This window comes from Amborella trichopoda, chromosome 12 (assembly GCF_054954075.1).
Source record: "Amborella trichopoda isolate Santa Cruz 75 chromosome 12, AtrichopodaSantaCruz75HAP2 v2.0, whole genome shotgun sequence".
In the NCBI taxonomy this organism is placed as follows: Eukaryota; Viridiplantae; Streptophyta; class Magnoliopsida; order Amborellales; family Amborellaceae; genus Amborella; species Amborella trichopoda.
The window spans coordinates 11089165-11110698 of record NC_142347.1 but is presented as its reverse complement, the minus strand read 5'-3'; the positions used below and the strand labels follow the sequence as shown (position 1 = coordinate 11110698).

The window sequence follows — 21534 nt, the reverse complement described above, 5'->3', positions numbered from 1 at the left end:
TTTGTCCAAACCCTCAGTGGACCAGCTTTCATATGGTATTGACGTCTCCCACCAAATCTTAGAGTGAAATGAAACAACTATTCTACATGTGCTTCTATGCAGTTGAGAGAGAAGTTCAAACTATAGTACTTCTCAACATGACTCAAGGAGTGGACGAGCCAGTACATGAGTTCATTAAGAGGTGGAAGGACATGGCCGCTCATCAAAGCAATCCCATGCCCGAGATCGATGCAGTCCAGACCTGCATCCGTAACATGAGGCTGGAAATCTCATTGCACGTCGAGGTGTCTAATCCTCCCAATTTTGGTGACATGATTTCCAAAGCTGTGAAGATAGAAATCCTCTTCAAACATCATGAGTATAACTAGACACAAGCTCTCGGTAGGGGGCAGAACCAAACCCCTATTAGGGACAATGCCTGTAACAACTAGTAAAGGAACGCGGTTAAAGGATAGTCACTGCCATGCCTATCCTTCCCAAGCCAAATGTCGGTCTCGCGCCACTCAAGACCTTGGATACCTCCAAGGGACTTCTACCCATGAAAACCCAAGGAGAACCTCAGCCTAAGCCGCAACAGCCATAGGCCTACAATCGGGTCCCTCCATCCCCAGGCCTTTATCAACCAAACTATTTTGAAGAAAAGATGAATGAACAACACGGTTCGATAAAGAGTGGTTCTCTAACATCTTGCAAATTCTATTGGAGCAAGGGATGATTACCCTCCCAAAGCCCAAGAGACTAGAAGATGTAGGCTTCACTAACCATAAGAAGTATTGTGTTTACCATAAAATGGTGAGCCACTCAGTCTAAGACTTCTTTCAGCTTGAAGACCACATCGAGGCCCTAATTCAAAAGGGAAAAATTCATTTGGGTGACCTTAAGAAGGCATTCAAAAATTTGAAGCCTACCATGTGATTACAGTTGAGGAAGAACAACTAGACCTTGCAACCAAAAGAAGGGTCACCTGACCTTCTCCCATCACTCTTTGCAATGATGGCACTACTAGGGTTGATCACCCCACTCACTTCAAGACAACCTAAGCATCTGGTTTAGGGTACCAAGGATCTGTAGTGTCCATTCCACCTGATGTGGGGCCATGAGATATCTCAGTGCTCAAGCGTACAGGCATTTATCATGGAATCCATAGCTGAGGGGCGGATAATTGTGAATGTTTCAATCTATGCTCATGTAGAGCCAGTTCAGCATTCCAAACCAATGACTTCTGAAGCTTCCACTACGGCACCAGACAAGGATGTGCCCCTTGAATCCCCTAATCCACCTTCTACTCCAATTCAAAAAGGGCAATTGAGGCCTCTCATATGGTCTTGGCCAAAGAAGAACAACCCCAAGGCATCCCATGGGATGAAGTGTTGCCGGAATTCTACCACACCATATTCACCATGCTTATCAAGCTAGAAATGATTCGTCATCGCCCACCCAAAAAACCGAGACATATGACTGAAGGATGTAAGGACTCGTGGTGTGCCTATCATCAAATAAAAGGCCACGGCGTCTCCAAATGTTGGTAGTTCAAGTCCATCTTGAGAGAGATTGCACGTGGTCATCACTGATCCCAAGCCCTTGCATGGAGTCCTCACTCAAGAAATTGAACTAATGCCTCATACCGATGAAAGAAAACCACCCCTTCGAACCCATACTGATGGAGTCCCTCATCTTCGAGGAATCCCCTATACCATATGAACCATGGCAAGTGCATCATGAGCATGGAAAAAAGAAAAGACTCTGGAGAGAGGCAATCCAATAGGAAAATATGGCACCTGAGCCGTATCAACGGCGCAAGCCCACACCCGTTAAGAAAAAGGGGAACAGTTAAAGTCCTTCAAGAGCTCAAAACCGAAAGAAGAGGGTATTGCCTCCTCCCATTGAGGCAGTATTCGTACCCCCAGTTCCACCACTCCCTACACTCTATGATTTTATCCCCGGATAAGTCCTCTTGTCTGGGAGTGATCAACCCAAAAATGAAGGAGTGAACCAACAAAATGCCCATGGTGGGAAGCCTAGTTCTGCCATTCACCAACAGTTTCCATCTGGGCAATTAATTTAAAAGCACCCCAAGCACGTTCGATCTGGGTAACGACTCTAAAAGCACCCCAAGCACGTCCAACATGCGTGAGGACTTTAAAAGTACCCCAGACCAATCCAATGAAGGTGACGACTCTAAAAGCACCCATCAGAGGTCCATTCGGGGTAAAGACCTCAAAGATCCCCCATCTTCATCCAACAAGGGTTATGACGTTAAAAGATCATCGATTACATCCAATGAGAGTGAATACATTAAAAGCCTCTTTGAGTGAAATACAGGTGAGGAACCCAAAAGCTACCTGGTTCGGTCCAATCCAAGCGACGACCCTAAAATCTCTCACTCTCTTCGCGTTATCTCTGATTCTTCAAACCCCTCTTCTCTTACCACTTTTATTTTCGAGCTTACTCTAGAATGCCCAGACTTTGAGGCTCTTAATGAAGATCTCAAACTGTGAAATACTAGCAAAAGGCATCATAAACAGTTGAAGAAGATGGTGGCTCAAAGTGCTGGTTTCTTAAGCGTTGGTGACGTTGGCCTTCGTAACAAAGAAAAACCTTCCCCCACTTTGGAGGAACTGATTGAGTGCTTCCGAAATTCGAAGCCCACAAAGTCTCGTTGGCCTCCAAAACCAAACTATGAGCATCACTGGAAAGGCAAGGAGCAAGACATGTCCTCCTCCCATGAGGAGTGTCACATGGTGTTTATCACCTAGAATGGTGTGGCACTAGGAACCGGCCAACTTCAACTGAGGTTAAGAAGGAGGCTTCAACCTGCTTCACCACCAAAACGACCAAAGCTTCTAAGGTACCCGGGTCCACCGTTGAACCCATACCTGAATTCCCTAACTCTACCAACAAGGCACCAGCCTCTCTTAAAATACCCGGGTCCACCATTAGTCCTTTGTCCAAACCCGTCGCCTTCTTCCTTAAAAAACCCTCAGTCCTCTCAAACTATCTCATCCCCCATCTTACCTATACCTACCCTGGCTGGGCAATCTAGTCTACCCTCTCCATCTCCTCCCATGGATGCAGTTCCTCCCCTCACAGCTGCTCACCACCAAAACCTACTCCACTACCCCCAGTACCTCCAAAACTGGTGGTGCCTCAAGGAGTTAATTTATCAAAAGATAGCAAGGTCAAATACTATGTGATTGGTAATTTGAGGAAACTCCCAGCCCTATTGAGCATCTACGATGCTCTCATGCTATCTAAAGACATCCGTATGGCCTTAGTATAAGCCCTTTCGTAGCCTAAAGTGTATCAAATTGAGGTTGAGCAAGTTGAGGTGGATCATGCAATTCTTAAAAATTGCTTGGACATTACCTTATTAGACGATGTTCTCCATTTAGGGGAAAGATTTCATAATCTGCCTTTGCTCGTAACCAGTGAGCTCCATGCTCATCCGATAAGCCAGGTCATGGTTGATGGAGGATGAACAAATAATCTCATTCTAAAGAGAATCCTCACTCGTATAAGGGTGGGATTTGAGCGACTAGAGCCTACAAACCTTACAGTTCAAGGGTTCAACCAATCAGGGGAAAAGCTGGCTGGTACCATTCGTCTCACCTTAAAATCAGTGATTTGAATGCCTATGCACAATTCCATGTGATAGAAAGCAACACCTGCTACAACATACTTCTTGGTCACCCGTGGCTCCATAACCATGGGGTGGTTCCATCCACACTCCATAAGTGCTTCAAGTACAGTCGGGATGGAAGGCAATACACGGTCTATGCTGATAATAAACCTTTTCCAATTGCTAAGGTGCACTATGTTGTACGAACCCAGTGTGAACTCAAGAAAAAGAGTTGCCTATGGAACCCACTGCAGGCCATACCGTGTGAGAAATTGCTGACACCTCTCATGAGGATGTGGAGGATATGACCGAGACACTAAGGAATATGTTTGAAGAAGAGAGGCGATATGGAAAGATGATTCCATTGACATCAATCAATGTGAATCTCCCCTGCTCCCCTTTAGAAATAATGTCTCATTATCACGAGGGACAAACCTCTTCCTCTCATCCCAAATCCCAAGAGCCACCTCATGTGGTAGCTCAAATAGAGCAAGTCGTAAGAGAAGAGGAGACCATTGATTTTGCCTCCTTGGCTCCAATGGTCACCTATACCCCCAACACTGAGAAGGTGCTCCATATCCCTATTCCCCTATTGCAAGCAGAGGCCTCTGATCATGTTGATGAGGCAGAAGACGAGGATTTAAAAATCTTGCAAATCCCTACCTCCATGCCAATAGTAGAGACACATGGCCACTTAAAATTTTTGCAAATCCATGCCTCCCTACCAATAGTAGAGATGTATGGGCATTTGAAAGTCTTGCAAATACCTACTTCTTTGCCAAGGGTAGATGTGCATGACCATCAAAAGGTCTTGCAAATCCCAGCCTCTCTACAAAGATTGGACTCAGCTCATCAAGTGGTAGCAGTTGATGTGCCACTGCCCACCAAAGTCTTCATCAAAACTCCTGCATTCAAGTCTAAGGATGCTAGACAAGCCATTATTGTTGAACTAAGAGTGCAAGCATAAGATTTATTGAGTCAAATAGGGGCAATGAGAAAAGGGAAAGACAAGGCAAAAGAAGCGTTACCTCCACCCCCACTTTCAGCACCATTGCCTAGATTTGTATCAGAATCCTCAAATGTCAGCACAATAAGTCCTTCCCAAGGCTCTACCTCTATGAGCATCACGACCCCGCTTAAGTGGAATCTTTACAGATCCCAAGCCCATCAAATCATGAAGAAGATGGATGAGATGGCCACTAACCATGGATTGAAAGACGGTAGACACCCTTTGCAATCATTGAGGCTACGTCATCTCAACATATGAGTAAACAAGGTCTTAGACATACGAGGCATGCTCACTCGCCTCCCCGTTCACTTCTAGTTGACCAAACAACACATGTGACAGTTTCCCCAAAACCGCCACAGGACTCCCCTAAACGTGTCACCCTTGAAGAGGTTATTCCCCTAGGTTCTCAAGAAGATGAGCTAGAAATCCCTCAAGAACCTGAAACCTCGAAAGTAGAAGAGTTACTGACTATTGAGCAGGAGATGGAAGTGCTCAAAGTCAAAGAACAGCTTTCTGATCCCTTACCGCCTGATGAAACGGAAGAAGAAGAAGAAGTTTTTCAAAACTCTCAAGAGCCTGAAACCTTGGTAGCAGAAGAGTCACTATCCATCAATCAAAGTATAGAAGAAGTCTAAGAGGAACCTTCTAACCCCCAACCCTCTGATGAAGAAGAGATGGAAGAAGCACCAGAGGTGTTAGAAGATGGCGGTCAGGCCAATGCTGATGACTTATAGGGGATAAACTTGGGTGATGAAATTGACCCGAGGTCAAACTTTATCTCAATCATTATGATCCATGAGGAGAAAGAGGAGTACACCACCTTTCGTAGAGCCAACTGAGATGTCTTTGCCTAACATTATCATAAGATGTTCGGACTTGATCCCTAGGTTGCAGTTCATCGACTCGAGATTGGCTCGTCTTTCAAGCCAGTAAAGAAAAAGTCAAAGAGATTTCGAGCTGACCTTGAGATACCGATTGATGCTAAGGTGAACAAGCTCAAGTCAGCCGGTTTCATTTGAGAAGTCAAATACCCGAAATGATTGGCTAATGTTGTGCCAGTCAAAAAGAAGAATGGACAAATTCGAGTCTGCATTGACTTTCGCGACTTGAATGCGGCATGCTCAAAAGACGACTTCCCAATCCCCTTCACCAAAATGCTCATTGACTCGACTACAAGTTGCCAAGCCTTATCCTTTATGGATGGTTATTCGGGGTATAATCAGATAAGGATGTCACCTGAAGATGAAGAGGCTACAACATTCTTGACACCTAAGGGAGTCTTCTACTATACTGTAATTCCATTTGGCCTAAAACATGTAGGACCTACTTATCAGTGGGTTATGACCACTGTCTTCGAAGACATGTTGCATGAAGAAGTGGAATGCTACGTAGATGATCTTGTAATAAAGTCGGGTGAGAGGAGAACCCACACTCAAAATTTTGAGCAAGTCTTTAAACAGCTCCGTCTTCACCAGCTCAAAATGAATCCCCTAAAGTGTACCTTTGACATGCAGTCAGGGAAGTTCTTGGTTTCATTATCAGGTTTCGAGGCTTGGAGATGGAACCTGTCAGATCAAGGAAATCCAAGAGATGCCATCTCCGAAGAATTTGTGAGTGCTTAGATCCCGTCAAGGCAAGCTAACCTATATTCGAAATTTAATTTCTAATCTTTCAAGATGGTGTAAACCCTTTACACACCTATTAAAGAAAGATGTGCCCTTTGAATGGAACGAGGCATGTCACAAAGCCTTCAGAAATATCAAGGCTTACCTTTTGAATCCCCTGGTGTTTTATGCTCCCACTCTAGGAAAGCCCCTCATCCTCTATGTAACTGCCCTTGACGATTCACTTGGTGCATTGCTTGCACAAAGCAATGAAGGAGATAAGGAGACATCCTTATATTACCTCAACAGAAGGTTGTAAGGAGCCGAAAGGAATTACTCTCCTATCGAGAAGATGTGCCTATGCCTGATTTTTGTAGTTCAGATGCTCAGGCACTATTTGTTGGCACACCCGGTTCGGCTCCTCTCCCTTGTCTGATACCTCTCAGACGAAGAAGTATTCCAGACTGAAGCCTCATGTGATTGGAAAATGCATTTTGGTGGTGCTTTACAATTAGAATGAGGTAGTTGTATTTTCTACCCATCAGGTGGTTTTGTTCCCTTGCCTTTCCCCTTTTCAGAAATTGAGTCCCATAATGAAGTCAAGTATCAAGCACTCGTCGTGGGCTTAGAAATTGCCTGCCACATGAACCTGAATTGCTTGGTCATATATGAACATTTTGAATTGGTGTTAAGGCTACTCAAAGGAGTGTACGATGTGAGGAAAGAGAGTCTCAAACCTTGCTTTTACACTGTTAAGTCCTTGATGGTCCTATTTGAAGAAGTTTCTGTTGAGCACATCCCGCAAAGGCTTAATGCACAAGCCGACGCACTTACTAAGCTTGGTGTGACTATTCAAATCCCATTGAAGGAGCCTACACCAATATGGGTCGCTGAGTGGAGGCATGTCGACTTGGTTGATGGACTTGATGATAATGATGAGCAGAATCTATTCGATGCATGCCTGCCTTATCCTTTTGGGGCATTGCGTGCAGTTAGAGATGCTCTCAAGGCCTCAGGAAGTTTGCAAGAACCCCCCATAACTGAGATAGACAGCGATGAGTCGGAGTCTCAAACCCCAATTTGTGTGAAGATAGAGCAAATCGAAGATCGATGGACGCCCATAATAGAATATTTAGAGAACGACCGTCTCCCGGATTCCCTTATTGAGTGCAACAAGGTTAGAAGGTGAGCCACCAGATACCGGTGTCGTGATGGCTTTCTATTCCGACGTTCCTTTAATGACATGTTGTTCAAATGCCTCAGTCAAGAAGAGGTGAACCATGTGCTTAAGGAAATTCATTATGGGATCTTTGGGCTCCACCACTCAGGCCCCAGCTCTATGACTGGATCATGAGAATCTGCTATTACTGGTGAACCATGATCACCAAGAGATTCTCATCATGTCAGATTCACATGAGCTTCATTGATCAAGCTCCTGGACCCCTTCACTCGACAATATCATCATGGCCCTTTTCACATTGGGGTGTGGATATTATGGGGCCTATAGACCCACCCTCTTCTTCTGGTTATCTCTCATTTTGGCTGGCACTGACTACTACTCTAAGTGGGCTGAAGTTATTCCTCTAAAAAAAGCCCCTACAATTGCAGTCACTAATTTCATTCATCATCACATTATCTACTGATTCAGGGTGTCTGACCGAATTACTTCAGATAACGGACCACAGTTTCACAGTCACCATATGGACAACTTTATCGATCAGTTTGGTTTCGAGTGGAAGTATTCCAGCATGTACCATCCTCGAGGCAACAACCTCGTTGAAGCTTTCGATAAGACTCTCTATAGTGATTTATGAGAGTCAGTGTCCGAGAAAAAGAGAGACTGGCACGAGAAGCTCCCTAACGTCGTATGGGCTTATCGTACCACTATACGTGGTCCCACTAAGTCCACTCCATATTCCCTCGTCTATGGAAGCGAAGAATTCCTGCCTGTAGAAGTCCAAATGGCCTCACTATGGGTAGCCATTCACCATGGGATGACTGATAAAGAGCAAGACAAACGTCACTATCGAGAACTCAACGCCCTTGATGAGAAGAGAATGGATGCTCAGCAAAACCTTGAAATCTATCAAGGTTATATGCATCCGGTCTTCAATAAGTCGATCCAAGTACGCTCATTCACCAGTGGGGAATTAGTGCTTGCAGTCAAGAGACCCATTATAACCCATGGTAGGACTAAGGGGAATTTTGAACGAAAGTAGGAAGGACCATTCGTAGTCAAGAAAGCCTTCCCCAATGAGGCATATATATTAGTTGATTTTGAAGGAGAAGAAGCCATGCCACTAATGAATGGACAGTATCTAAAGAAGGATTACCCGTAAGCTTAGGTCCAAATCACAAGACCTTAAATTGCATGGTATAGGTTCAAACCGTAAGACCTTAAACTGCATGGTATAGGTCCAAACTGCAATACCTTAAATTGCATGGTATAGGTCCAAATTGCAAGACTTTAAATTGCATGGTATTGGTCTGTACTGCAAGACCTTAAACTGCATGGCACTCGTCTTTGCAACACGACGTTAAACCGCATCGCATTATGGTCCAAGCAGTACGACCTTAAAACTGTGTAGGCGCATATCCAAGCTATACGACTTTAAGCACAACCCTGAAGTATGACGTTAAAGTACACGACATTTGGTCTTGGTGTAGGACCTTAAAATTCACTAACATTATAGCCTTGGTAGCACGACTCTAAACGTATGCCAGTTTGGTCTTGGGGTAAGACCTCAAAAAACACTAACCTTATAGTCCCGACAGCATGACCTTAAGCACGCCTTCCCTACGGTCCCGAGGACATGACTTTAAAGATGCCTCCCCAAAATAACAGACATGATGAAAACCCAAAAGGGCAAGGTTAAATAATTAAAGAAAAAAAAAAAAAAAAAAAAAAAAAATATATATATATATATATATATATATATATATATATATATATATATAATCAATGACAGAAGTGATAGCACCATCAACTGTTATAAGTACAAAATTCAAAAATTAAAAAGAAAAAAAAGTGTGGACGTGGTGTAACAACCATGGGTAAAATCACCTCCAAAAGAAATAATCTAATGGGGTTGTGTGAAAACAATACATACCCTAAGGGCTCGAGGGCTTAGGCGAAAAACCGAAAGGGCATTCAAGTCAAATGAAAAGTGCACACACTCTCATAAGGGGAATCTCTGAGCCCCTCCAACTCCCCTTTACAAGGCGAAGGCAAGCTATGCAAAGATAGTCTAAAGAGGAAGGAGACATACAAACTATGCAAGCAAAGGAGATAAAAGCAAGATAGAGGCAAAAAGGAGCATTCGTTCCATGAGTAAAGAGATCACAAGGTATGGCCCATGGCCTAGAGCTACAAAAAGGAGAGGAAGAGAAAGCTCATTGCAAAGCAAAAGAGGATTACTAATCCCATGACAAAATTTGAAGTTACAAGTTCCAGGCTTGCAACCTCAAGTTACATGAGAAAAGAAAGGAAACAAATTCCTCTTCAAACGCCAAGGACTACATGTCATAGCTCAAGGCCTTACATAGCACAGAAAGAGGGAAACTAAGCCAAAACACCCTCAAAGATCTCGAAGGGCCTCACAAAACATCGCCATCTGCGACTTCTTACAGCATGCCTGTATACGCTCCTCAACTTTAACCACTTCTAGGCTAAGCCGGCCAGTGATTACCTGCAACTCATCCACAAGGGCACCAAGCATGCATGCTCAACTTCATGTGCTGGAGCCGGTTCTCTTCATACCATTGGGCCAGTTCTGCCCATTCCTCACCTCTTGGCAAATTCTGCCCATTTGTCACCATGGCGTTGAGGTGACGCAGCCATGTTCTCCATCAACAGCCTTAGCTCGGCCGTGCGATTCTTAGTACAAGCCGTGAAGTCAGAAATGCGAGCCAAAGTGACTTTGTCCTTGCTAGCCTACTCAGATTTTAAGCCGCGAAGTTGAGCAAGTTCTTTCTTCAAAAGAGACAACGTGACATCGCGTAGCTCTCTCCGTTTAAACTCAACATCACCTAAGAACACAAAAGAAAGAAAGTTCATTACACTATGGACTTGAAGAAGGAGTTACCGATTTTTTAAAAATCTTGGCAGCGTCTCCCCTAAAAATGGAGATCTGACGACATGCATAGCCCAAAACACCCCGGAGGATTCAGAGGTAGCTATACTGGAGGAGCATGTCCATCCAGGATGCGCCCTAGAAGAGCCCCCCTTCTATCTTGATGCATGCAAGAACATGAGATGGCATGAAAAATGTGTGCAAAAAATGGAACGCCATGAAGGATGCATGCAAAACTGCATAAGGGCACGGAGGGTGTGTGCCAATTTGTGCGGTTGCATGGCAATGTTAGTGCAAAGCACGCAGCATCACGCTCGGGACAGCGTAGCAATGTGCGTGCAAGTGCTCGAGGCAGCATAGCAAAGGCATGGGACATCATAGAATTTATGCGTGCAAGGCTTGGGGCAGCATGGCAATGTGCAAATGCATGGGGGCAGCAAAGCGTGCAAGGTACGGGGCAGTATAACAAAGCAGGAGACAACATAGCAAATATGCGTGCAAGGCTCGAGGCAGCATAGCAAGTGGCATGCAAAGCTCAGCGTAGCATAGCAAGTGCGTGCAAAGCACGGGGCAGCATCACAAGATGCGTGCAAATGCTAGGGGCAGCATAGGATGTGCGTGCAAAAAACGAGGCGGCATGGCAATGTGCGTGCAAAGGCACGGGGCAGCTTAGCATGTGCGTGCAAAACACGAGGCGGCATTGCAATGTGCGTGCAAAGGCACGGGGCAGCATAGCAGAGTCAATAAAAAGGTGCGTGCAAAGCATGTATGGCATAGATGGTGCGTGCAAGAACATGGAAGGTGCGTGCAAAGCATGTACGACATAGATGGTGCGTGCGAGAGCATGTATGACATGGAAGGGCATCTAAGGCCATAAACAAAGCAAGAGAAGCATGTAAGAGGAATAAAAGAAAGAAGAAAGATCGAGCTTACCTCCCTCGGAAGCTCCGGACAAGCTCGTCTTCGGATCCATGCTTCGAGCCCCTAAGATCCGAGGCCTTCCCTCACTTCAAAGCCCCAAATGCTCCAAGCTCTCCTTTCTCTCATGAGGAGCATTAACCACTTTCTCAATCTAAAATGTCAAAAATGAGGAGGAATGGTGAGAAATGAGGCCCCTCTCCTTTTTTTTATATTAAGGTGAAATGGTGGATTTACCCCATAAGCCCTTACATGTCCCCAATCCCAAAGAAGCCCACTCTTGCAAGAATGGCCATTTTGGAAGAATATGAGGGGCAAGAGTGTACAATGGCAAGGGCAAAAAGACACCCTCTAGCCTCACCCATGCTTAAGCGGTAAAATCCCCTAGGGGTATAATGGTCCGAGACCCATCAAATGGTCTCGGAATCGCATTGGACCGGGCCCATTACGAAGACAAGGTCTGGCCTAATCAAAAATGGCTAGACCCACCTCGAAAGGAGGCCTAAGGCCCAGCCCTTCAAAGCCCAAAAAGGGGGACGGACCCCATTTTCTTCTCTCTCTCCCTCATCACGTCTCTCTCTCTTTCACTCGGGCCAAGCGGCCCCTCTCTTCCCTTAGCTCTCGCATCTCTCTCTCGGGCCAGGCAGCCTAGCTGCTGGCCTGATGCTTTCTCTCCCTCTCTTCCCTTTGCTTTCGCATGTCTCTCTCTTTCTTGAGCCAGGCAGCCTAGCCGCTGGCCCGATGCTTTCTCACCTCTCTCTCTCATCTAACCTACTCTCTAACGTTACCTTGTGCCATGGCTAGCCGTGGGCACACTCTCTTCTTACCTCATCGCTTCCCCACCTTCATATCCTACATGATGCCCATGGCTTGACCATGGACACACTACCCACTCTCGTTTTGACCTCTTTCACCTCTCTACCCACCACTAAACTTCGCACCCATGCTTGACCATGGGCATGCCTCACCTCATTTCATCTCATCTACAACCCATGGCTCACTGATGGGCACACACTTATACTTACACTCTTTAAAGCCTATGAATTAACCATGGTGCACACCAGGCACTACTTTCATACTCTCACATCTCATTCCAAAGACTCGTGGCTTGACCATGGGCGCACCGATGCACATTTCCTCAACTTTGTCTTGTTTATATTTCACAAAACCCATAGTCCAACGGTGGCCCACACCTTCTTCCCCCTGGCTTTCATCTCTTTCTCCCTCTTCTTTCACTCACTTGCACACACGATCGAGCCCATGGCTCGAACCATGTTACTTGGATGGTTCGCTCATCATCCCTAGTGATTCATCAACCGCCCTTGAGCTTCACATCCACCACTGTACCTATGCCTTTGTGCATCATGGCCTTCATTTCAGAGAACCCACCTCCTTATCACCGCCACCTAGCATCATTCATTTCAGAGAACCCACCTCCTTATCACCACCACCTAGCATCATTCAAAAATACAAATGAGCGCTCCACCCAAACACTTGTTCCACTGATGAGTCACCATTCATAACCACCGCCATTTCTAAACCAACACCATCATTCAGCATCCCTTATGGATTGCCTCACATACCCTATGGGAGAAACCATTTTCCCAGGGAGTTCCACCCACTTCATTGTACAAGCTCATCATCCTGATGAACCCTTTTCATGCTCGTTCCATGAGGAAAACCACCATCACTAGGGAGTTTTGCTTATCCCATGGACCAAACCCATACCCCAATGAGACCCACTCACCCCTGGGAGAGTCTTGTACACCCCATGGAGCAAACTACCATCTCCAAAGAGCACTCATATGGCTCAAGGCGCAGACCGTCATCCTTAGGGAGTTTCACTCATTTCTTGAGGTAAACCACTACCCCCGTTTTAAAATTTAACCATACCTCAGTGAGCTTCATCCATCTCACGAAGCTATCTTCATATCAGGTGGACCTACCACGAGGTAAACCATGACCCCCAAGTGGCTATTTTACCTCTTTGAGCACCATTCAAAACCAGGAGTAAGCACTCCATCTAAGCCAATACCATCCCCAGTGACCTCGTCACATGCACCACCCAAACGTTTGGATGGTCGCCCAGATAGAAAGATTCATCATGGGTGAGTTCATCGTTGACCCCCATCATTAACCCTCAGATATACCCCCAAGGGTAATTGACCACCTCAATCCCCATAGGAGCCATCTACCCCCCCGATGGCCACCTCTACTGGACCATCCCATACTCCCAAGACGACTCATGCTTTCCCCTTGGCATGGATGCCCCATAAATCCTACCACTCCTCAATCAAACCATCAACCCATTACAAAAACCCCAGTCGGGTCATTAAATCATTTCAAGTAGCTCGAGGGACCTCGAGCTACGTTATACCACTATAATGACTCTGAGTCTTCTTGGTCACCATTCCAAACCATTTTTACCCTCCACAAAGTTTCACCTAAAACTCCCACTCTCCCCAAGTGAGTCTAATCACCCACTATGGAGCTTTCACAACCATTATCATAATAAGGGGAACTTCCCCTTATGCAACCACCATCATGCTGTTAAAAAAAAAAAAAAAGAGAAAAAGAATATAAAAGGTGCACATAGCCATAAAGATATGGGTAAAAGAGCTCAAAAAAATGGGCATGGTGAAAACCCGAAAGGGCGCCATGCGTAAAATTTAAAAATGACGGACGTGGCCATGAGTAAAAGCATTAAAAAATAAATAAAAAGGAAGTTGGTGAAAACCGCTTTGCGGTGCCACATCCACGCAGTTAAGATGAAAACCCGAAAGGGTGCTTAGAGCAATAGGCAGGTTGATGCAGTGCTCACCTCCATAGGTGGCGTCAGCCAGCTCCTTCATGCAAAAGTTTGGCAGTATGGGAGTCAATGCCCCTTCACAAGGCTACCCTACTATTGGAACAAAAAATAGTTAAGAAAAATGCTTCAACAACAGGGTTAGCCTCCAAAGGGCTCCTGAAAGTCAGAAAAATCACAAGGATGGCACGTTGGATCAGTTACATGCCGAAGAAATTCCCAACCATGAAGTCAATCAAAAACAGCAAATCAAGGCGATAGGGTGGATCTCGCCCCAAATAGGCTTTATCAGTTGTCAAGTTAGATCAATGCGTCAGTAGATTGTGTAACCACTTTAATAAGGCTCCCCTCTGCTATGTATGTCTCAACATTTGGGGAGGAAGCTCCCATTGGCCCCGACTAGGCACTAACGGACTGAGGACATGCTCTAAAGAAGCCTCCAATTATCGACAATCCCTCATCATGTCATGGCAATTCATATAGGTACATAAAGGTCCTCCACTGTCTTTCAAAAGAAAAATGGCTCCTGAAGTGGGTTACAAGCCCTTAAGCAAGACCCCCACCAGAAGGCGAAAGATAGAAGCCAATGATTTGGGTCACAAGCCCTTAAGCAAGGCCCCCAAACATTAGATTTCCTCACAAAACCTGACTGATTGAGAAGAAAGCCCTTAAGTAAGGCCCTTAAGCAAGGCCCCCAGTTTGACAAGACTGTGTCACTAGCCCTTAAACAAGGCCCCTAGTAGTTGGAACTAAAACTCAGCCACTGACATGGGAAGGAAGCCCTTAAGCAGAGCCCCTATCAGCGGGTCAAGTCTCTTCTCCCGGAAAGTCCTATTGGTATTGAATCTACAAGCCCTTTAAAAGGCCTTCAGTCATTAGTGCACTTTGGTCATCCCCTAGGGAAGCAGCTTTACATGATTTCCTCTAATATTGGTGCCGGTGATGAGGAAGAAAACAAAAAATTGAGGGACTAGTTTTGTTCTGAATGTTATACTTCTTACTTCTCTCGAAGCGCAAAATTTTGTGAGGCAAATTGTTGTAGGGAATTTTTTACAATCTTGTATCCCCGGTGTGAAGAATGGAGAAGCCAGCGGTAACCTAGACTCACACGTACCAAAAATGCATGTAGACTACATAGATCCTGACCAAACAAGCCTTATTTTGGAAAGGCATGATAGAGAAACCATTTCACTCCCAGATTGAGCATGTGGGTTCCCCATGAGGATCTAAGGATCTCCTCCAAGTTTCGGTCAATTCGGATGTAAATGGAAGAAACAGGAACAACGTTTGTTTTTAGCTTGAGCTCCTATCATGTTACCGCCCACCATAGCAAGAGTTCCACTCTATAGACCTCTAATGACTATGGAACCACTGGAAATGGCCAAAAATAGACATCATGCCAAGTTTCATCCCAATCTGAACTTCTTAGGTCATACTTACTAAAAAAGGAAAGTTTCTAGTAAGATACGTTACACCATGACTGGAACTCTACTCTAGACACCTCCAATGGTTGTGGGACCATTGCCATTAGATTTGGGAGGCCGAGAACAACTTCTTTGCTAAATTTCATCTTATTCCCAACTTTCTAGGTCGTACTTTCCACAAATAGTAAATGTTTTACTATTAACTTCATCTTCTTCAACCAGTTACTATATATAGTAACCGCATTTTTCTAAAAACGGGAAACTTTGAAAGCCCCGATCTCCCTTTTCTTGAATCGGATCGACCCCAAATTTGTATATGTTGTTCTCTCGTCGAACCCTTCAATTTGGAGGGTAGCACATACCATGAAACCTTATGGTTTGGGAGAAATCTTAGAGATAAGATCACATAAATCAATAAAAATGTAGAATTTTACACCCGCGTATCTTTGCACTCCACGGCTTATAACTTGATATTCCAGACTCCTATCGCCTCAAGGCTGGGTCCGTTGCGACTGTAGCTCAGAAAGCTTCAATTTGAGTACTTACTCGCTCAAAATGGAAATACGAAAGGAGTTCTATTATAGCATAAAGAGAAAGACATTTTTCGGTGGCCAAAATCCCATTTTCCGACCACCTCCATAATTAAGAAAGTGATAATTCGGCATCGAAATGAAGATATTTTACAGAAAAATGATGGGGGCAAACTTCTTATTGATTTATGATGAAGAAAGTGATCCAAAATGGTGAAGAACGAGTAAGATCAAGAGTTCAAGATTGCAAGTTTTTGGGCTTGACCGGATTTTGAGAACACACTTAAAACTCCACACCAACCCCAATAATGCAAACCAAAACGATGCCCATGGCGTGATGGTCATTATTCCGGTGATTGATCGCCCAAAAGCTCGTCGGAAGACTCCCAAAAGAGCCCTAAACCACAAGCCAACCATGAGGCCCCTTTTTGGGGACTATTTAATCATTTAGGTGAAAGTTTCAAGGGGAAAAAATGACATTTTTTGCCAAAAACGAATTTCACTTTTATTACAAAATTATGTATTTTCTAGCAATTAGGTTTACTTTTAATCATCCACCCATGTTTGGGGCACTTTTTATTTAAGAACTTTTCATTTTATTTGTAACTTGAAGGTGAAAGAGGGTAAATAATTATTAAGAAGAGCTTTGTGCTATGATTTTTCTTTGAGTTTGTGCTTTCTTTTTTTGCTCTAAGAGAGAGGAGAGAGAAAACTTTACCCAAAGGAGAATACCCATTGGACTATCCTAACCCAAGCCTATACCATAGTCCACACTTCCCTAATTCTAGTCCATAAACAACCCAAACCATACTCCATACCCGCTACCACCTATCCTTTCCTAAACCATACTCCATACCCCCTACCACCTATCATTTCCTAAATCATACTCCATACTACCCAAACACCATAACCTACCCAACCCAACCTAGCCATACACCTTAGTCTACCTAACCCAAGCTAGCCTACCCAACCCAACATAGTTTACTTAACCTAACTTAGTCATACATCCTAGTCTACCCAACCCAATCTAGCCTTCACAACCCAACCTAGCCTACCCAACCTAAACTAGTCATGCACCCTAGTCTACTTGACCCAACCTAGCCATAAGCCCTAGCCATACACTCTAGTCTTTGCCTACACAACCCAACTTGGCATACACCCTAACCCACCTAGTCCTCACCCAAGGGCCCAAGCCCTCCTTCCAAGGATCTTCACCTTCAAAGGACCCAGGCAAAGCACACACAACCGGTGGGTTCGAGTCCTCACCTCGCCCATTTAGGTAACTGGTCCCTCTCTCTTCTTTCTTCTTTTCTCTCTCTTCTTTCTTCTTCTCTCTCTCTTATTTCTTCTTCTCTCTCTTCTTTCTCTCTTCTCTCTTCTTCTTCCTTCTCTTGCCTCTCTCTCCTCTTCTCATACTCTCACGTCTCTCTTCCTCATGTCGGGACAACAGGGTAGCCGCCACCCCAATCTATTCTTGCCCTCCATTTCACCCTCCACTCTCCCATCTCTCACGCACCACAAAGGGCAGCGGGCTAGCCACTGTCCTGCTCTCATCTAACCCCCCTTTCTCCACTCTTCTCTCTTCCATTTCTCTCACATCCAAAAAGGCAGCAGACTAGCCGCTACCCTACTGCCTTTCGTCCCTCTTTCTCTCTTCTTTCACTCTATTCTCTCCCACCTCTCTCACACGTGAAGTCAGGACAGCAGGGTACCTGCTGCCCCACTGCCTTTCACCCCTCTTTCTCTCCTCTTTTACCTCCCTTTCTCTCTAATCTCTCTCACGTTCCAAAGCGGAGCAGCCTAGCCGCTGCCCCACGGCCTTTCACCCCTCTTTCTCTCTTCTTTCACCCCCATTTTCTCTCATCCCTCTCATACTTCTAAAGGGCGTGAGCTAGCTGCTGCCCCACAGCCTTTTCACCCCTCTTCCATTTTTCTCTACTCTCATCGCTCTCACATTTCAAGTGGGGATAGCAGGCTAGCTGCTGCCCCGTTGCGTTCTCACTCTCTCTTCCACCTCTCTTGCCTCATCTACTCTCTTCTCATCCACTCCCTCACTCACACACCCACTCTTCACTTACTCACATTCTCATCTTCTCTTCTACTCTTCTTCTCTACTTGTTTGTATCCCCTCTCTTTCCTAAGATCATCCGAGTTGTTAGTCTCCACTTCGAGGAGTGTGTGACAACAGTTTAGGATGTGAGAGGTTTATCCTCTCTTCTTCTCCTCTTCTTCTCTAATTATTTACATCCCCTGTTTCATCTCTCATCTCTCTCTTAAGATCGTCCAAGCTGTTAGTCTCCATTTTGAGGAGCATTCGACAATGGTCTAGGTTGTGAGAGTTTTCTTCTCTCTTCTTTCTTTCTTCTTCTCTACTTCTTTATACCCCCTATTCTCACTTCTTCTCTCTCCTAAGATCGTTTGAGTTGTTAGCCTCAACTTCAAGGAACGTGTGACACCTGTCTCGAACGTGAGAGGTTTCTTCTCTCCTGTTCCTCTCTTCTTCTCTACTTCTTTACACCGCTTTTTTTCACTTCCCCTCTCTCTCCAAAGATCGCCCGAGCTATTAGCCTCCACTTTGAGGAGAGTACGACACTGGTCCAGGATGTTAGAGGTTTCTCCTCTACTCCTCTTCTTTTCTTTTCTTCTTCTCTCTACCTTCCTTGCCTATCATCTCTCTTTTCGTTTTTTATTGATTGTTAAGAGGCTCTTTTGAGATTCATTTTGGTTAAATTTACCTGGCCAGTATACTTTCTCATGAATCCTCCGAGGTATCGAGGCCTTTAGCTTGATATATTCTTTGTCTTCCAGTAAATACCTTCTTGGGGAGATTACACCGAAAGGTTGCCCAATTCCTGAGTGATTCTCTCTCCTCTCTTTATTCTATATCTCTCTATTCTCCCCTTCTTTATTCTAATTTATCCCTTCCCTCTTTTATTGTTATCTCTTAAATCCCTTAAATATCCATCTAAAGACCACACTAGCAATGGTGAGCAAAAGGGGACGACATTCTAAGCTGTTTTATCAAGTGGGTACCTATTTTGTGTAACGTGTGCAAGGAAGCTGAATCCAAACTGAGCCTTTAGTAGCAGAGGGGATTTCTCACTTATCTAAGAGGGCTTCGAGCCCAGGTACGTCCCGATTCCTACCATGCAAGGTAAGACTTACCTTGCACCCCTTTCTTTTGTTGGTTCGAACTGCACACACACACCGCATTGTCCGACCCTTATCCTATCGGGCAAAGGAGTCAACCTCATCATGCGAACACACGCGTGAACCCGAAAGGGGGGTGTGGAACACACACACACACATGAGTCATCTTCTCTTCCTCTCTTTAGAATGTGAGCGGGAGGTCTCGGAAGTGGTTTTCAAGGAGGGTCTTTCCCTTCTATTCTCGCACGCGAAAGACCGCGTGGGGGAGGCATGAGAAAAATCTAGGGTCGACCAGACACTTAGTCACCAAAATTGGGATTTCTCCCTTGATATGAAGAATTTTCACATGGGACCAAGACCGTTATATTTGTGATTCAATGCTTTATCGTCCTAAAAAGGTGAAACAGTTATTGAATTGTATATTTTAAGCGGTTGCATCTGTAATCCACTGGTTATGCTGACGTAGTTTCTAGTCGAAATATAGTACTTTGAACAGACCATATCTTTCTCATCTAAGATCTATTTGAGGCCATACTTGGACCATTGTGTTCTTATATATATCTTCTATCATCTCACCAAATTTCATATTCAAAGGATATGTCATTTGAAAACGGTTGCACCTGCAATCCACTGGCCTTGTTGATGTAGTTTCCATTAGAAATGGTTAATTTTGACGGACAATAACTATCTCATATGTGATCCATTTAAAGTGATACTTGGACTATTGTGTTTTTATTTGAGTCATATTTGAACTTACAAAATTTCAAATTCAAAGGATTTGTTATTAAGAAGCAGTTTCACCCACAATGTACGAATATCATATTGGTTTTGTTGACGCAATTTCCAGCATAAATAGGTTAACTTCGACGGATGAGATCTCTATCATATGTGATCCATTTAAAGTAAAAATTGTACTTTTGTATTCATATTTGAGTCTTCTTTCATACCTCCAAGTTTCATAATCAATGGTTCTACCATATGAAAGCGGTTGAAGAAATACAAACACATGTCCAGATTCTATTGTAGAAGCTTAACTTATAAAGGGTAACAGACTCTCTGATATTTCTCACGTGGTGTCCTTGCTGTATCTGGGATCCATGAATTAAAATTGAGGATAACCATTGAATGAGATGTATGGTTGTCATCAGTAGTTACCTATACGAGGATTTGAAATACATAGTATCACTTTGAAAACTAGATTAAGAAGATAAAGACGTACAATCAAAGGATATGCAGGGGATCACACTTTCCTTGCTTATCACTTCATAATTTTGAGGATGCAAATGAGTAGATGGATAAGGACTGAAAAATTCGTGGTTAAGATTTGATAAATGTTTATAAACCATCTTCCTTGGTGAAGAGAGGGGGTTTGATTCCTTTGGATTGAGAGGATTGAATCAACATGATAGTATGAGAGAGAGATAGAAAGTGACTGAGCCAGTCCCTTCTATGGCTAGGTTTTTAGCCATATCTGATATAAAGAGAGCTATTATAGTTTTTCAAACCCACTTGAAGCCCGATCTCGAAGAAGAATAAGTCAATCCACAGCACCCTTGTGTTTAAGCTCAGGTATACGGGCCCATACAGCCATGGTATTGTTTTTATTTATGTATGATTGCATAATTTCTTTCCTAGAATTGAATGTATAGGTTTCAAGGCCCGAATCAAAAGTATTTGGCCTAAGTTAGGCTGATGTAAATTGTAACAGAGGATTAAACCTCTATAACTTGTCTGTTCCCAATATATATTATAAAAACCTGTGTTTTTATGATGTGGAATGCATGAGTGAATTTGGCCCCAAATGTGTTGTCCTCTGGTTCACTTGGAGTCTTGGATTTTCTTAAAACTTTGTTTTTAGTTGATTAATCACTTTTCAGAGCGTTCAAATATCTGGTGACTACATTAGGGATGAGTTCACCCTTCATCTCGGGTTGGGTTTAGGAAAAATACATAGTTTCTCTCGTTAGGAATACCCTGCGGACAGTCACTCTTGAATCAATCTCTCTCTCTCTCTCTCTATTTTAGCTCTTTCTACCATGACGATCGATCCCCAGTGTTTAAGCTCAGGTCGTCAAAGGTACAATTTTTTATGGTTGTTGTTGTTACATCTTTTATGGTTGAGACCATGGATGTCTCATTCACGTTCTTCACACCCACGCTCTAGTCCTCCTCCAGTGAAGCATTGGATTGCTCGAGTACAATGGGAAGAGAGGCGAAAACGTAGAAGTGCAATCAACAACCATCCAAAGCCAAGACGAGGCATATATCCCGGCCACAAATCGACCTTGTCCTAGGTAGTAGTCCAGTTCGAGTAGTCTTAACTTATCACAGTTTTCATCAACAAGCTATGAGTGGTAGCCACAGTCTCGATAGGAGTAAGGCGAACTCTACCCATAAGATC

The 21534-nt window shown here is 44.2% G+C and overlaps 2 long non-coding RNA genes across 2 annotated transcripts; one reads left to right on the top strand and one right to left on the bottom strand.

Moving 5' to 3' along the window:
• Window positions 1-9535: 9535 nt before the first annotated feature.
• Window positions 9536-13189, bottom strand: LOC110007039 (uncharacterized). Its single transcript, XR_002280539.2, has 2 exons — window positions 11239-13189; window positions 9536-10261 (listed from the first exon to the last, which is right to left on the bottom strand). It is a non-coding gene; the product is annotated as an uncharacterized LOC110007039 (long non-coding RNA).
• On the top strand, window positions 12999-16637 carry LOC148779438 (uncharacterized). Its single transcript, XR_016045731.1, has 2 exons — window positions 12999-13080; window positions 13160-16637. It is a non-coding gene; the product is annotated as an uncharacterized LOC148779438 (long non-coding RNA).
• Window positions 16638-21534: the final 4897 nt, after the last annotated feature.